The following is an 18,570-nucleotide window of genomic DNA, read 5'->3' as shown; positions in this document are numbered from 1 at the left end:
ATTTCTCCATCAGTTGAGGGGATCCAGAAATCATTATTTTAAGAGCTAATAAAACTCAAACGAAATTCTTCTGAAGTAAGTTAACAAGCACATCAAACTCGTGCCAACTTGTTCAGATACACTTAAACACATTTGAACGGGACTAAGCTTCAAAGCCCACGTTCAGGTGTATTCAAACAAACCCTTGAATGCAGGTTGACACCATCAAACTTCACCCTGCATTCAAACTCTAGTCGACGTCATCAAAAGTCAACCTACAGGTGTCACACACGTGTCATCGTCAAGCTACGGAACAGAATCAAAGGACTTTGTTTATTTTATTATAAACTTTTATACAGAGATTGTACCCAAAAATCACATATTAATATAAATTCATTTGTTACTTTATTTCCCGTCTTTATTTATTTAGACTCGGAATTTGTGTAAACAGTGAGTTCCACAAATTCCTTCGTGGACTATCCTCATTGCTCGTTGAGCATCCTTTTTTCCTACACATAAGAGAGCTCGACCCTTAGGTACCCTTTTGTGTAACTCGTTGTCTATGAGTATGTATTGGGAAGCCAAGAGTCTTAATGCTCGCTTTGCTCTTTTGTCAGCATGGGGACGATATTCTCCATAAGTGACATAATTGAGTATATCCGTGTACCATAGTTCTTCTTCCTTTTCTTCTTCATCTTGGATCACTTCATCATCTTCTATAGCTTGAATGTAGGCCGGTTTTTGCCTTTTTTCTATAGTTAGAGGCATTTGCTCGATTTCTATAGGAATCCTAACCATTGAGGCTAGTCTTCCCAAGGCATCAGCGAATTGATTTTCTTCTCTAGGTAGATACCTGTATTCCACCTTCTCTAACTGATTAGTGAGAGTTTCCAGATACGTTTGGTAAGGGGCTAGGCTTTCGGTCCTTACTTTCCATCTTTTAGAGATTTAATTGATGATCAATGAAGAGTCTCCGAATATTCGTAATTTTTTCACTCCCAATGCCAAAGCTGTTTCGAGGCCTACCACGCATGCTTCGTATTCAGCAGCGTTGTTGGTAACGTCGAAATCAAGCTTTATAGAGATTGGAACACGCTCTTCTTTAGGTCATACTAGTAATACTCCAACGCCACATCCCTTTTGGTTTAAGCTTCCATCGAAGTACAAGGTCTAAGTATCATCTTCCGTGACCATCAAGTCTTCGTCTGGAAATTCACTGTCGTGTATTGGCGACGAATCTTCTATTGAAAAGTCTACTAGAAAATCCTAAAACCACAGATCCTTTGATAGCTTTTTGTGGCATGAACCTTACATTGAACTGGGCTAAGTTGACTATCCATCTTGATATGCGCCCATTGAGTGTAGATTTCTTGAATAAATACTTGAGTGGATCTAATCGAGAAACTATAACGACTGTGTGCACGAGCATGTAATGTCTTAACTTGGTTGTGGCCCACACCAATGCGAGGCACAATTTCTCAAGTGGTGTATAGCGTACTTCATACTCGAGCATCTTTTTGCTTAGATAGTAGATCGCATTTTCTTTGCCTTTTACTTCTTGCGCTGGCATGACTCCCATTGTCTCTTTGGTGACTGTTAAGTACAACCTAAGAGGTATTCATGGAAGAGCTGGTGCTAATACAAGAGGATTTGCGAGTTAGGCTTTGATCTTTTCAAAGGCTTTTTGACACTCGTCATCCCATATTACTGGTACATTCTTTTTTAGCTTTTTGAAGATTGGTTCACATATTGTTAACAATTTTGATATGAACCAGCTTATGTATTGCAACCGACCAATAAATCCTCGAATTTGCTTCTCGATTTTGGGCGGTGGCATTGACATGATTTCCTTGATTTTGGTTTGGTCTATCTCTACTCCTCTAGAGCTTATAACATAACCCAAAAGCTTGCCTGAGGTGACTCCAAAAGCGCACTTAGATGGATTCAGCCTCATGTTGTATTTTCTTAGCCTTTCAAAGAATTTTCTCAAGGCTATTTGATGACCTGGGCGATCTTTTGATGTCACATTCATATCATCCACATATACTTCAACTTATTTATGCATCATGTCATGGAGAAAAGCAGTCGCTGGTCGTTGGTAAGTAGCACCCGCGTTTTTCAAGCCAAATGGCATTACCGTGTAGTAGTAAGTACCCCTTGGTGTTATGAAGGTTGTTTTCTCCATGTCTTCTTCCACCATGAGAATTTGATTATAGCCCGCGTATCCATCCATGAACTAGAGAAGTGCATGATTTGTTGTGTTATCTACCAGAATATCGATGTGTGGTAAAGGGAAATCTTCCTTTGGACTTGCCTTATTTAGATCTCGATAGTCGACACACATTCTTACCCTTCCATCCTTTTTCGGAACTGGGACGACGTTGGGGACCCATTCAGGGTATTTGGATACCTTGATAAAACCTGCAGTTATTTGTTTTTGAACTTCTTCTTTTATTTTAAGATCTACGTCGGGTTTCATTCGACGCAACTTTTGTTTTACAGCTTTTATTCCTGGAATTAGCGGTATGGTGTGTTGAGCTATTTCTATATTAATGCCTGGCATATCTTCATATGATCAAGCGAATACATCGATGAATTCTTTAAGCAAGTTAATTAAATTGGTTCTTTCGTGTTCATTAAGCGTTAATCCGATTTTAACTTCTCTTTTATTGGTTGAATCGTTTGAGATATCAACCGTCTTGGTTTCCTCAATTATCGGTGTTTTCTTTTCAAGTGTTTCCATTGCTTTAATAAGTTCTTTGTCATTTCAATTGTTAGTTAAGCAATGCTCGTCATCTTGGGTTAAAAAAAACACAAGGAGTAAGAAGAAGAAGACATGTTATTAAATTCAGAGATCATTACATCAAAGAGGGATAGGTCCTCAGGGACTTGATCGCTAACTATCCTAGGGGAAGAGATAGAAGGAGGGGGTGCTACAACTAAAGGCTTAGATGACTCTATAGGGAAAGACTCTGACTCTAACTTAGACTCAGTCGACTCTTCGAACATCGGTCCTTGCCCCGTTGTGATGGAGATTTTCCTTCCGCTTGGAGTAGTCACCTTGACGGTCTTGCGCCACCCTTGTAGTGATTCTTCCGCTGGAGTAATGAGCTTTGAGGGATAAAAGCTTTCGCTTCGTAGGACCTTTTGGATGAGCGAGGAATTATCCTCTATGTACGTTGGCTCATCTTTTTCTCGCCCAAATAGTAATCCCATGACATTAAAGTCAAAGCATGGGGGTGCTTTCTCCTTATGAATAGGAGTTGGGATTTCATCTATAAAACAACAATCTAGGAAAAACTCGAATCCCGATTTCCTTATGCCATTTACGACAAACGGTTCGGGAAATTCGTAGCATGGATAGTCCTCTCCTTCTTTTATGAATTGTCCATTGAGGGTAAGAGGATATTGATCCATTGGGATTGCTTTCTTTTGGATGCGAGCATCCTTACGTGCTTTTGACTTTTCCTGGCCTAGCTTGAGATCTTCCCGAGTCGGTTCAAAACCAAGTCCGAAAGTGTCTAATTTAGGGAGGCTATTCCTTTCTTCTTTCCTAGGGTCATCCCAGGAAAATGTCCTTGTTTCTTCAGAATAGTGTTCACTACCATATTGGAGTGGGGGTCGTGGCAGAGAGGGGTCCTTTCATCTTCCTCGATTAAGGAGACCTCTTCATTAAATCCCCCAAATCTTCATCATCTTCATCGTGCTCCACATTAATTATTGGATTTTCTATGGCTTTAATCCTCATGGGTGAAGCATCGATTGTAATGGGAATTCCTCCAACTATGGCCTTTACCTGTTGGTAAAGAGATGAAGGGACGACCTTTAGGTCATGAAGCCAAGGGCATCCCAACAATAGATTAAATGAAGCCTTAATATCTACTACTTAGAATGTAGTAGCGTGTTCTATTGCTCCCGTCGTTATATTTATATTAATCTTTCTAAGAGCTTGACGAAGAGTGTTGTCGTAAGCTCTTATTCCTTGCGTTGACGGGGTTAGGTCTTCATCCCTTATGCGCAGCATCCTCGCAGTTCTGAGTGGACAGACATTAATGGCCGATCCAATGTCTACAAGAGTCATAGGGACGTTCATTCTCTTGCAAACCACTCTGAGGTTTAATGCCTTATAATGCTTGTCACCTTCTAGGGGTAAGTCCTTGTCGGAAAAGGTGATCAAGTTGATAGGACTAGGGAGATCACTCGTAAGGAAGTTAGCCAACCCCTATGGAGTGGTGTCAGAGTCTATCCCTATCTTATCCAAGGCATTCATCACTACCAACCTATGCTCTCGAGATGTTGCTAGAAGTTTCAATACATTCATTTCAACTTTATTTTTCTTGAACTGTTTGACAATATCATTGTCTTCTATGATAGGTATGGGAACTTGCTGCGTGGTTGGCATAGGTTGTGTCGAAATAGGAGGCCGCATTCTCCCGGATCTTGTGAGGATGTCTATGGATGAATCTTCTTCCACCCAGAAATCATCCATGGCATATGACACCGAAGGTAGAGGACCTACCATGTCTTTTAAATAAACGTCTTCTTCATCACTATCCCAAACTCCATTGATACTTATGTCTTCCTCTTGTGGAATTTGGACTAGTCTTTTGTCATCAATCATTTTCTGAATTAAATCCTTAAATTTAAAACAGTTTTCTATGGTGTGACCCCCTGATTGACGGTATTGACAGTAGAATCTATCTGTCCTTTTTAATGATTCAAATGGTCTCGGTTCGAGAGGTTTGACCTCGCCACTCTCGGAGAGCATTTTAAACATCTAAGCATATGAAATCCAATTGGAGTATAGAGTCTATTACTCTTCTTGGGTTTATCGATTACTTGTAGAGAAAAGGGTTTCTGTTTATGGATGGAATCTTGTCACCCTTTTTCTGAAGCTCTTGTAATTGTTTCTTCGCAACTTCGAGAGCTTCACATAGAAAGTTCGATCCCTCTAACATGGATAATGTAAGCAACCGTACATCCTCTTTACTTGCTAATTCTGGAAAATCATCCATGGCATAGAAAAAGATCTCCTCCTCTTCTTCAATAGCATGGATTTCTTCGATAGGTTTGATGAGAGATGAGGGATCAACCTCATTTTTCTCATCAGAGATGGCTAAGGAGTGAGCGAGAGGCGCATTATCAATGCTCGGATTCTTACTGGCAGGAGGCAATGGTAGTTTGTTGTTTTCGATTAAATCTTGGATAACTTCCTTAAGCTTCCAACAATTCTCGGTAAGATGGCCCCTACCTTGGTGATACTTGCAATGTGCATTGGGGTTCCAATTAGCCGTCCTCTTCTCGATCGGTGGGTCCCCGAATGGTCCAACAGGAGTTATAAGACCTTTTGCATTTAATCGGTCAAATGCGGTGTCATAAATCATACCTATAGGAGTAAAGTTCCTCCTAAATGGTTTCTTTTGTCCTTGATTATTCATAGTAAGGAATTCACTTAAGTTAAAGGGTACTAACATTTTTTGAGTGGGTGGTTTTGGAAGAAGAAGGATTGTTGTTCTTCTTGCCTTTCCAGCCACTGTTGGAGTTACTGTTAGTAGGTTTCAGTTTAGCCAGGTTGTCTTCAATATTGATTCTAATGTCATAGATGGCCTTGAAAGTATGGAGATTATTCTGGTATTTGAGGTGCTTGGAGTACTTCTCTTGAAGGTTTTTGATGAATAACCTCACAGATTCTTTTTCACTTGGCACCTCGATCATCTTAGCAGAGGTTTCTCTCCATTTATTGAAGAAAGAGGTAAAACCTTCATTCTCCTTCTGCTTGAGGATTTCAAGTTCCCTATAGTCAGTCTTAACTTGAATCTTACACTTGTATCTATCAATGAAAGCGTTTACTATGGACTCCCAAGTAGAGGTTCTTTCTTTCTCAAGAGAAAAGAACCATTGTTGACAAACGGTTTCGAGAGATAGTGAAAACAAACAGAGAAACACCTTCTTGTCAATACCCTTAATACTCATTATTGTTTCGAAGGCTCTTAAATGAAAATAAGGGTTGTCAGTCGCTTTGAATTTATGGATGTCGTTGGCATTGAACTTCTGCAGAAGAAGATCCTTGTCCACCGAGACCCCTTGTGAGCTAATCCCTTGAAACTTATAGTCACTAGACAGTTTGCTCAAACTCTCTTGCATGAGGTCTATCTGTTGTTGTTTCATAAGATCATCAATCTTTAGGGTTAGAACCTTTATCGCCTCAGTCATAGTAATCAGTTGGTTCCTGAGCTCATTAACTTCCTCTTGAGTTTCCATTATTGTCTTAGCTTTCCTTTTACGAGCAATTGGTTTGTAAAAAAGTTGGACTTGAATAAAAAGGTTGTCTTTGATCAAACGCCCTTCCTTTCTTGACCACGCGCTATAAATTAAACCATTTTTGTTTTAATTACTTGACTCAAATTGACCTTGATTTTACGGTTTGAAAAAGAAAAAGCAAAAATAGGTGCATATTTTTGGAAAAAATAAGGTATATATTTTTGGAAGTTAAGTATAGGGTTCAAACAAGTTGATTTAATTGGAGGATTAATATCCGACTTACCCCCCTAAAAAAAATGACGGAAAATACGCGCATACAAGACTCCCTTAGATATGGTCAAAGTGTACATTAGTGTGTGCTTTATATTGTGAGTGTAAGTGACATGCTTTGACTCTTGTGTAAGACCATGAGACTTAGTGCTTAGACTCGATTAATGACTTAACAAGATATTATTACCAGTAAAAATTAACTGAATCGACTAGAAAGCTACTCAATTATACATAAGGTGATGACTCAAGCAATAAACCGCCTGTCGCCAAAACGACAGGACTGGTGCCTCTCTTTGCAGTGTAGCGCCAGACGACAGGACTGTTACCAGGCGCTACGCTCCACAGAGTGGCGCTGCAGTTTAAATCTTGGCGCCATTGCTGGAACGTCGATCTGGAACTCCTTTCGGTATTATTTCTCTACAGGGTATGCCTAAAGTCGTACTAAGTCAATTATGATTAAATTATTAAACTTTAATGACTCAAATTAATTAATTAGGCAAAGTTCTTTTAGTCTTAAATCAGTTTATTTAATCTTAGCACAAGTCAAACAAACGGTTAGGAAAAACACATAGAGTATGCACAACCAATAATGCACAATTAGTCAAGTAGGCACAACATGATGCAATGAGTTTGCAACCTAACCATGGCTCTAGTTCTCTAAAGTTCGGGTTATGGGTTAGTTAATGGAGGGTCCATGGCTAATTGTCCGGATGCACCGCGCGGAAGCCTAACTGTGAAGGGTTGGCGTGAGTGGATGGGATACCGCGAGTTTAGAAAAACTCTCTTCCATGGTTTGGTGAATTCAACATTCTCGGATGTACCCTTTGTTGCTCAGAGCGTTCAATCAGGTAGATGGAGCATGAATTCCCAGGGGGTTATGTCCATATTTAGAACACATATGGATTTCAGAAAAGTGAGAAAAACTCAATCAGGAAGTAGGATCGAGCAAACAGTGCTAAAACCTGGTCGAAATTAGAACGCATATTTCTTGCTCAGTATTGGAAGAACTTGGCGCCAGAAAACAGAGTCTAGCGCCACCTTATGGCTTTAGTCCCTGGCAACGGAAGCTGTCTCCTGGCGCTAACATCAAATTGTTGGCGCTAGACTTTGTTCCCTGACACTAGTTCCTACATGCCTCAGCAGCTTTCTGTGCTCGATAAAATTTTCCAGTTTCGCGCGACATTATTTTGGTCCTAGTTGTGAAAGATATTCCTCAAATTTCCTACGTGTAAAAATCCTATGTTTTTAACTCATTACGGATGGTCTTTCCAATGAGATCTTTTTTTATGCATATGACAATAATGTTAATCAAAATTACGCACATGATACTTAGAACTTTTTGAGTCTCATCCACTCATTCTAAATCATTGCCGAAATAAATTTCAGGAATTATAATAGAAATCCTCCCCAGTGGAGTCGCTAAAAACTGTAGGGAATATTTCAAGAATTACCCTTAGCTTGAACCCCACTATGATCATACACTAAAGTACGGTGGCGTCTAAAGGGAAAGAAGATAGAGAAAAAGAGTCGCCAATAAGTTTTAGGAACTTGTAAACCGTTCACGAGGTGAAGGTTACACCCCTTAACGATCCAGGAGAACGTCAACTCCAATAGGTCTGGAACCATGATTGGTAGTTTGGGAATGAAGGTACAAATCCAACCTAAAAGAGATTGAACCTGCCCTAATAATAGGCCTCTACTTTATTCTGATCGTATTCATGTGCGCTTTCTGACTAACATGCAATCAATAGGATTAACCCTAAACCTGTTTATCTATGTTGGTTGAATATTAATGCACAAATAACTTATTATTGGGGATCACTTGAATTATAATCATATTAACCCTAAAAAGATTATTAATTATCTTTTTAAGCGTGATTACAAGTACCAATTCCCTTTAAACATGCATAAAAGGTGTTATCAAGCAATAATAATAAATAACATCAAGCAACATAATAATAATCATAATCAATTATTATAACAATTATAATAATCATTAAAATAATCATGTTAAAGCGTAATAATAGCAAGATCCTAGGAATGATACTAACAAGATTAATAACAAACCCTAGAATGTTACTAAACATCAAAGATCAAATATTTATCCCTAACATGATATTAACAATCATAAATATTAGGAAGAATATAAAAGGAATCATACTTTTAATCATACTTGATATTAAGATTTTTTAGTTGTTACCCTAAACATGATACTAGGATGATCAAAACACCCTAACATGACGCTAGGAATCATAATAACAACCTAAACATGATTTCTATATCATAATATCAATAAAAACATTATAGAACTTACTTGGATGCCTCGTATCTCTTTCTAATTACAAAATACACACGTTAGTAACTTCAAGGAAAATATAAACAACAATTAACTTAAATAATTGAAATAGAGATTAGGGACCAAACCCTCAGAAATTAAAACCTTTCACGTCTAGGGCGAAGGTAACTTCGAATAATGCTTTGTGTTTCTTGGTCTTGTGAATGCGGAATTTTGTGTAAAAAAAGGTTAATTTAGAAAAAAGAGAGAGAAAATAAGCTTTAGCTTCGAGAGAGAAGAGAATTAGAGAATTGGTGATTGTTGGTCAGGAAAAACGGAGATTTTAGGAGGCTATTAGAGAGAAAATCAACCAAAAAGATAAAAAAACAAATCAGAGTTTCGACGAGGAGAAAATAAGTTAGCGCCAGGCACTAACCATTAGCGCCAGGCGCTAATGTCTGGTGTTAGGCGCTAATTAATTCTTTCACGCATTTTCTAAATTCAGATAAAATTTAGCCGTACAGAAGGGAAAAATCGTATTTTCCTTAAAAACACTCTTTTATTCTGATTAAAACTCTAAACAGTCAACAAAAGTCAATTTATCAGTGCTAATTGAATTAGGAATGAAAAGAACCTTTTAGAAGAATCTAGAAGACTAAAACCATTCCTAATTGCATTAAGAATGATAAATCCATATTAGGCCCTCCTCTAGATCATTGGGCCGCATATAAGGCTCAAACCGGGCCTAATTTAGTAATTTGGCCATAACTTCCTCATTATTCATCGGAATTGGGCTTATAATATATCCTTGGAAAGCTATTTTCAAGCCCCATCCAATTGGACCTATAATATGGACAAACCAAACTGGACTGGCTATTTTCTTAAAATAGGTTTTCAAAAACAGAGAGAAAAGAAAAGAAATTAAAACTATCCGCAACACTAGACATTCCACATTTTCACTTTATTCGATTATGATTCGACGTGAAAGGTACTCATCACCGGGTTAGGCTTTGGGGAGACACAAATGGGTGTCTACAAGTACATTTCACGTCGAATCATAATCAAATGAAGTAAAATTGTGGAAAGTCTAGTGTTGCGGTTAGTTTTTATTTCTTTTCTTTCTCTCTGTTTTTTGAAAACCTATTTTAAGAAAACATCCAATTCAGTTTATTTTGGTCCACATATAGGGTCCAATAATAGTGTAGTTGGATGGGGCTTGAAAAGAGCTTTCCAACGATATATTATAAGCCCAATTCCGATGAATAATGAGGAAGTTATGGCCAAATTACTAAACCGGGCCCGGTTTGATCTCTATGTGCGGCCCAATGATCTAGAGGAGGGCCTAATATTTATTTATCATTCCTAATAAAATTAGAATTGATTTTGGTCTTCTAGATTCTTCTAGAAGGTTCTTTTCATTCCTAATTTAATTAGCATTGATAAATTGACTTTAGTTGACTTTTTAGATTTTTAATCAGTATAAAAGAAGTGTTTTTAAGGAAAATACGATCTTGCCCTTCTGTACAGCTAAATTTTATCGAAATTAAGAAAACACGTGAAACTGGTTTCTAGCGCCCGACGACAGGATTAGCGCCTTGCACTAATGCTTGGCATCTGGCTCTAGCCTTAGCGCCTGTCGCTAATGCTTGGCATCTGGCGCTAAGTCATTTTATTCTCTTCGAAACTCTTATTTATTTTTCGATCGTTCCGGCTGATTTTCTCTATAAATAGCCTCCTACAACCTCCGTTTTGGATCATCAATTATCATCAACAACTATTAATTTTCTTATTCTCTATAGTTTTCAAGAATCTCTTGATTTCTCTCTCTCTAGCTTTTTGCATACAAAATTCCGCATTCACAAGATCTAGAAACACCTAGCCAAATTCGAAGTTGCCTTCGCCCTAGTCGTGAAAATTTTTAATTTATGAGGGTTTGGTCCCAAATATCTCTTTCAATCATTTAATTTAATTGTTTGATTTTATTATTTTCCTTGAAGTTACTAACGCGTGTATTTTGTTATTATAAAGAGATACGAGGCATCCAAGTAAGTGCTTTAATTGATTTGTTGATATTATGATATACAAATCATGTCTAGGTTGTTATTATGATTCCTAGTATCATGTTAGGATGCTTGATGTTTTGAATGACAACAATGAGTTCCTAGTATCATGTTTAGGGTAATAGCTGTAATTTCTAATATCAAATATGACAATTATGATTATTATGATGCTTCCTATTTCTTTCCTAATATTCATGTTAGTATCATGTTAGGGGTAAATATATAATATTTGATGTTTAGTGACATGCTAGGGTTTGTTATTAATCCTGTTAGTATCATGCCTAGGATCTTGCTATTAATATTATGCTTTAACATGATTATGATTATTATTGTTATAATTGTTATTGTTTTGATTATTATTATGTTGCTTGATATTTATTTATTGCTTGATCACACATTTTATGCATGTTTAAAGGGAATTTGTACTTGTAATCATGCTTAATAAAATAATTAATAATCTTGTTTAGGGTTAATTAGACTATAATTCAAGTGATCGCCAATAATAGTTTTATTTGTGCACTAATATTCAACTAACATAGATAAACAGGTTTAGGGTTAATCCTATTGATTGCATGTTAGTCAGAAAGCGCACATGAATACGATCAGAATAAAGTAGAGGCCTACTATTAAGGCAAGTTCAGTCTCTTTTAGGTTGGATTTGTACCTTCATTCCCGAACTACCAATCATGGTTCCAGACCTGTTGGAGTTGACAATCTCCTAGATTGTTAAGGAGTGTAACCTTCACCCTGTGAACAATTTACAAGTTCCTAAAACTTGTTGGCAACTCTTTTGCTTTATCTTCCTTCCCTTTGGACGCCACCGTACTTTATTGTATGATCACAGTGGGGTTCAAGTTTGTGATAATGCTTGAAATATTCCCTATAGTTTTTGGCGACTCCATTGGGGAGGATTTCTATTTTAATTCCTGAAATTTATTTCGGAAATTATTTAGAATGAGTGGATGAGACTCGAAAAGTTCTAAGTATTTCATGTGCGTAATTTTGATTAACATTATTGTCATATGCATAAAAAAAATCTCATTGGAAAGACCATCCGTAATGAGTTAAAAACATAGGATTTTTACACGTAGGAAATTTGAGGAATATCTTTCACAACTAGGATCGAAATAATGCTGCGCGAAACTGGAAAATTTTATCGAGCACAGAAAGCTGCTGAGGCATGAAGGAACTAGCGTCGAAAACAGTGTATAGCGCCGATGATTTGACTCTGGTGCCAGGCGATAGCTTCTGTCGCAAGACACCAAAGCCAAGTCGCGGCGCCGGCCTTTGTTCGCTGGCGCGAAGTTCTTCTAATGCCGAGCTAGAAATATGCGTTCTAATTTTGACCAGTTTTTAGCATTGTTTGCTCGATCCTACTTCCTGATTGAGTTTTTATCACCTTTCCGAAACCCATATGTGTTTTACATATGGACATAACCCTCTGGGAATTCATGCTCCATCTACCTGATAGAACGCTCTGTGCAACAAAAGGTACATCCGAGAATGTTGAATTCACCAAACCATGGAAGCGAGTTTTTTTTTTAACTCACGGTGTCCCATCCACTCGCGCCAACCCTTCTAGGGTAAGGCTTCCGCGCGGTGCATCTGGACAATTAACCATGGACCCTCTTTGACTAGCCCATATCCCGAACTTTAGAGAACTAGAGCCATGGTTAAGTTGCAAACTCAATACATCATATTGTACCCACTTGACTAATTGTGCATTATTTGTTGTGCATACTCTATGTGTTTTTCCTAACCGTTTGTTTGACTTGTGTTTAGACTAAATAAATTGATTAATGACTAAGAGAACTTTGCCAAATTAATTAATTAATTTGAGTAATTAAAGTTTAATAATTCAATCAGAATTGACTTAGTACGACTTTAGGTATACCCTGTAAAGTAATAATACCGATAGCAGTCCAAGATCAACGTTCCAGCAATGGCGCCGAGATTTGGACTGCAGCGCCACTTTGTGGAGTGCAGCGCATGGCGACAGTTCTGTCATTTGGTGCTACACTACACAGTGCGGCGCCAGTCTTGTCGTTTTGACGACAGTTCGGTGTATTGCTCGAGTCATCACCTTGGGTCTAATTGAACAGTTTTCTAATCAACTCAATTATTTTTATTAATAATAATACCTAGTTAAGTCCTTAATCAAGTCTAGGCACTAAGTCCCATGGTATTACACAAGAGTCAAAGCATGTCACTTGCACTCACCATATAAAACACACAATAATATGTATGCACACTTTGACCATGTCTAAGAAAGTCTTGTATGCGCGTGTTTTCCGTCATTTTTTATAGGGGGGTAAGTCTGATTATAATCCTCCAATTAAACCACTTGTTTAAACCCTATACTTGAAGTCCAAATATATACACCCTATTTTTGCTTTTTTCTTTTTATAAACTCGTAAAGTCAAAGTCAATTTGAGTCAAGTCATTAAAACAAAAATGGTTTAATTTACAGCGCGTGGTAAAGAAAGGAAGGGCGTTTAATCAAAGACAACCTTTTCATTCAAGTTCAACTTTTCGACAAGCCAATCGCTCGAAAAAGGAAAGCTAAGAAGATAATGGCAACTCAAGAGGAAGTTAATGAACTCTGGAACCAATTGATTACTGTGACTGAGGAGTTGAAGGTTTTAACCCTAAAATTCGATGACCCTGTGAAGCAACAACAGATGGACCTCATGCAAGAAAGCTTGAGCAAGTTATCTAGTGACTACAAGTTTCAAGGCATTAGTTCACAAGGGGTCTAGGTGGACAAGGAGCTTCTTCCGCAGAAGTTCAATGCCCACGACATCCCAAAATTCAAAGCAACTGATAACCCTTATTTTCATCTAAGAGCTTTTGAAATAATAATGAGCATTAAGGGTATTGATAAGATAGTGTTTCCCTCTTTGTTTTCTCTATCTCTTGAAACCGTTTGCCAACAATGGTTCTTCTCCCTTGAGAAAGAAAGAACCTCTACTTGGGAGTCAATAGTGAACGCTTTCATTGATAGATACAAGTGCAACATTCAAGTTGAAACTGATTATAGGGAACTTTAAATACTCAAGCTGAAGGAGAATGAAGGTTTCACTTCTTTCTTTAACAAATTGAGAGAAACCTCTGCTAAGATGATTGAAGTACTAAAAGAAAAAGAATATGTGAGTTTGTTCATCAAGAACCTTTAAGATAAGTACTCCAAGCATCTCAATTACCAAAATAATCTCCAATCTCCATACCTTCAAGGCCATTTATGACATTGGAATAAATATTTTAGACGACCTGGCTAAGCTGAAAGGTGCTAACAGTAACTCCAACAGTGGCTGGAAAGGCAAGAAGAACGACAATCCTTCTTCTTCCAAAATCACCCACTCAAACAATGTTAGCACCTTTAATTTGAGTGAAGTCCTTGCTATGAACAACCAAGGACAAAAGAAACCATTTAGGAGGAACTTTACTCCTATAGGTATGAGTTATGACACCGCATTTGACCGACTAAATGCAAAAGGTCTTATAACTCCTATTGGACTATTTGGGGACCCACAAGTTGAGAAGAGGACAGCTAACTGGAACCTTAATGCACATTGCAAATATCACAAAGGTAGGGGCCATCTTATTGAACATTGTTGGAAGCTTAAGGAAGCTATCGAAGATTTAATTGATAACAATAAACTGCCATTGCCTCCTGCCAGTAACAAGCCAAGCATTGACAATGCACCTCTCGCTCATTCCTTGGCCATCTCTGATGAAGAAAATGAGGCTGATCCCTCATCTTTCATCAAACCTATTAAAGAAATTCATGCTATCGAAGAAGAGGATGAGATCTTTTTCGATGCCATGGATGACTTTCCTGAACCAGCAAGCAAAGAAGATGTACGGATGCTTATATGGTCCATGTGGGAGGGATCATGTATGCTACGTGAAGCTCTCGAAATTGCAAAGAAACAAGTAGAGGATCTTCTGAAAAAATTTGATAAGGTTCCACCCACGAAGAAGAAACCCTTCTCTCTACAAGTAACTGACGGACCCAAGAAGAATAATAAAATCTATACTTCAATTGGGACTTCATACGCTAAAATGTTCAAAATGCTCTCCGAGAGTGATAAGATCAAACCTCTCGAACCGAGACCATTTGAATCTCTAAAGAGGACATATAGATTCTACTGTCAATACCATCAATCCGGGGGTCACACTATTGAAAACTGTTTTAAATTTAAAGATTTAATTCAGAAAATGATTGATGATAAAAAGCTAGTCCAAATTCAACAAGAAGAAGACATAAGCATCAATGGAGTTTGGGACAGTGATGAAGAAGATGTCTACCTAAAAAACATGGAAGGACCTCCACCTTCAGTGTCATATTCAATAGATGATTTCTGGATTGAAGAGGATTCATCTATAGACGTCCTCACAAGATCTGGGAGAATGCAACCTCCTATCTCGACACAACCTATGCCGACTACGCAACAAGTTCCCATACCTATCATAGAAGACAATGATATTGTCAAGCAGTTTAAAAAGACCAAGGTTGAGATGAATGTATGGAAGCTTCTAGCAACATCCTGAGAACATAGGTTAGCAGTAATGAATGCCTTAAATACGATAGGAATAGATTATGACACCACTCATGAGGGGTTGGCTAACTTCCTTACGAGTGATCTCCCTAGTCCTATCAACTTGATCACCTTTTCTGACAAAGATTTGCCTCAAGAAGGTGACAAGCATTATAAGGCACTAAACCTCACAGTAGTTTGCAAGAGAATGAACGTCCCAATGACTCTTGTAGACAATGGATCGACAATTAATGTCTGTCCACTCAGAACTGCAAGGATGTTAGGCATAAGGGATGAAGACTTAACCCCGTCAACACAAGGAATAAGAGCTTATGACAACACCCGTCGTCAAGCTCTTGGTAAGATTACCATGAATATAACTGCGAGAGCAATAGAACATGAAACTACATTTCAAGTGGTAGATATTAAAGCTTTATTCAACTTATTGTTGGGACTCCGTTGGCTTCATGACCTAAAGGCCGTCCCTTCATCTCTCCTCCAACAGGTAAAAGCCATAGTTGAAGGAATTCCTATCACGATCGATGCTTCATCCATGAGGATTAAAGCTATAGAAAATCCAATCATTAATGTGGAGCATGATGAAGACGATGAAGATTTATGGGGCTTTAATGAAGAGGTCTCCTTAATCGAGGAGGATGAAAGGACCCCTCTCTGCCACGACCCCCACTCCAATATGACAATAAACGCTATTCTTAAGAAACTAGGGCATTTTCCCGGAATGACTCTAGGAAAGAAGAAAGGAATAGCAAAACCGTTGGAATTACCTGACTTGGTTTCGAACCGACTCAGGAAGATCTCTAGCGAGCCCAGGAAAGGTCTAAGGCGTGTAGGAACGCTCGCATCCAAAAGAAAGCAATCCCAATTGATTAGTATCCTCTTACTCTCAATAGACAATTCATAAAAGAAGGAGAGGACTATCCGTGCTATGAATTTCCCGAACCTTTTGTTGTAAATGGCATAAGGCAACCGGGATTCGAAATTTCTTAGATTGCTATTTTCTAGATGAAATCCCAACTCCTATCCACAAGGAGAAAGCACCCCCATGCTTTGACTTTAATGTCATGGGATTACTATTTGGGCGAGAAAAAGATGAGACGAAGTACATGGAGGATAATTCTTCGCTCATCCAAACGGTCCTACAAAGCGAGAATTTTGACCCCTCAAAGATCATCACTCCAACAGAAGGATCAATACAAGGGTGGCGCAAGACAGTCAAGGTGACTACTTTAAGTGGAAGGAAAATCTCAATGACAACAGGGCAAGGACCAATGTTCGAAGAATCGTCAGAGTCAGAGTTAGAGTCAGAGTCTTTTCCTATAGAGTCATCCAAGTCCTTAGTTGTAGCACCCCCTTCTTTTATCTCTTCCCCTAGGATAGTTAGCAATCAAGTCCTTGAGGACATCTCTCTTTTAGATGTAATGATTTCTGAATTCAATAATATGTCTTCTTCCGCTTACTCCTCGTGCTTTTCTTTAACCCAAGATGACGAGGATTGCTTAACTAACAATGAAAAAGACAAAGAAATTATTAAAGCAATGGAAACACTTGAAAAGAAAACACCGATAATCGAGGAACCTGAGACGGTTGATATCTCAAATGATTCAACCATTAAAAGAGAAGATAAAATCGGATTAACACTTAATGAACATTTAATCAATATACTTAAAGAATTTATCGATGTATTTGCTTGGTCATATGAAGATATGCCAAGTATTAATAGAGAAATAGCTCAACACACTATACCGCTAATTCCAGGAATGAAACGTGTAAAATAAAAGGTGCGTCAAATGAAACCCGATGTAGCTCTTAAAATAAAAGAAGAAGTTCAAAAACAAGTAACTACAGGTTTTATCAGGGTATCTAAATACCCCGAATGGGTGGCCAACGTTGTCCCAGTTCCAAAAAAGGATGGAAGGGTAAGAATGTGTGTCGACTATCGAGATCTAAATAAGGAAAGTCCAAAGGACGACTTCCCTTTACCACACATCGATATTTAGGTAGATAATACAGCGAATGATGCACTTCTCTCGTTCATGAACGGATACATGGGATATAATCAGATTCTCAAGGCAGAAGAAGACATGGAGAAAGCAACCTTCATAACACCATGGGGTACTTACTGCTACACGGTAATGCCATTCGGGTTGAAAAACGCGAGTGCTACTTACCAACGAGGAGCGACTGCCTTACTCCATGACATGATGCACAAAGAAGTTGAAGTATATGTGGACGATATGATTGTAAAATCAAAAGAACGCCCAGGCCATCAAGTAGCCTTGAGAAAATTCTTTGAAATGCTAAGGAAATACAACATGAGGTTGAATCCATCCAAGTGTGCTTTTGGAGTCACCTCAGGCAAGCTTTTGGGTTATGTCATAAGCTCTAGAGGAATAGAGATAGACAAAACCAAGATCAAGGCAATTATGTCAATGCCACCGCCCAAAACCAAAAAACAAATTCGAGGATTTATTGGTCGGTTGCAATACATAAGTACGTTCATATAGAAATTGACAACAATATGTGAACCAATATTCAAAAAGCTTAAAAAGAATGTACCAGTAATATGGGACGATGAATGTCAAAAAGCCTTTGAAAAGATCAAAGCCTATCTCGCAAATCCTCTCGTATTAGCAACAACACTTCCAAGAATACCTCTTAGGTTGTACCTAACAGTCACCAAGGAAACAATGGGAGCCATGCTCGCACAAGAAGTAGAAGGTAATAAAGAAAATGCAATCTACTATCTAAGTAATAAGATGCTCGAGTATGAAATACGCTATACACCACTTGAGAAATTGTGCCTCGCATTGGTATGGGCCCAACTAAGTTAACACATTACATGCTCGTGCATACAGTCTTTGTAGTTTCCCGAATGGATCCACTCAAGTATTTATTCGAGAAGTCTACACTCAATGGGCGCATATCAAGATGGATAGTCAACTTAACCCAGTTCGATGTAAGATTCATGCCTCAAAAGGCTATCAAAGGATCTGTGGTATCAAATTTCCTAGCGGATTTTCCAATAGAAGATTCAACGCCAATACACGACAATGAATTTCCAGACGAAGTCTTGATGGTCACAGAATATGATACTTGGACCTTATACTTCGATGAAGCCTCAAACCAAAAGGGATGTGTCGTTGGAGTATTATTAGTATCACCT

This window comes from Chenopodium album, chromosome 4 (assembly GCF_948465745.1).
Source record: "Chenopodium album chromosome 4, dcCheAlbu1.1, whole genome shotgun sequence".
In the NCBI taxonomy this organism is placed as follows: Eukaryota; Viridiplantae; Streptophyta; class Magnoliopsida; order Caryophyllales; family Amaranthaceae; genus Chenopodium; species Chenopodium album.
The sequence above is the reverse complement of the archived record's forward strand: the minus strand, read 5'-3'. Positions refer to the sequence as shown.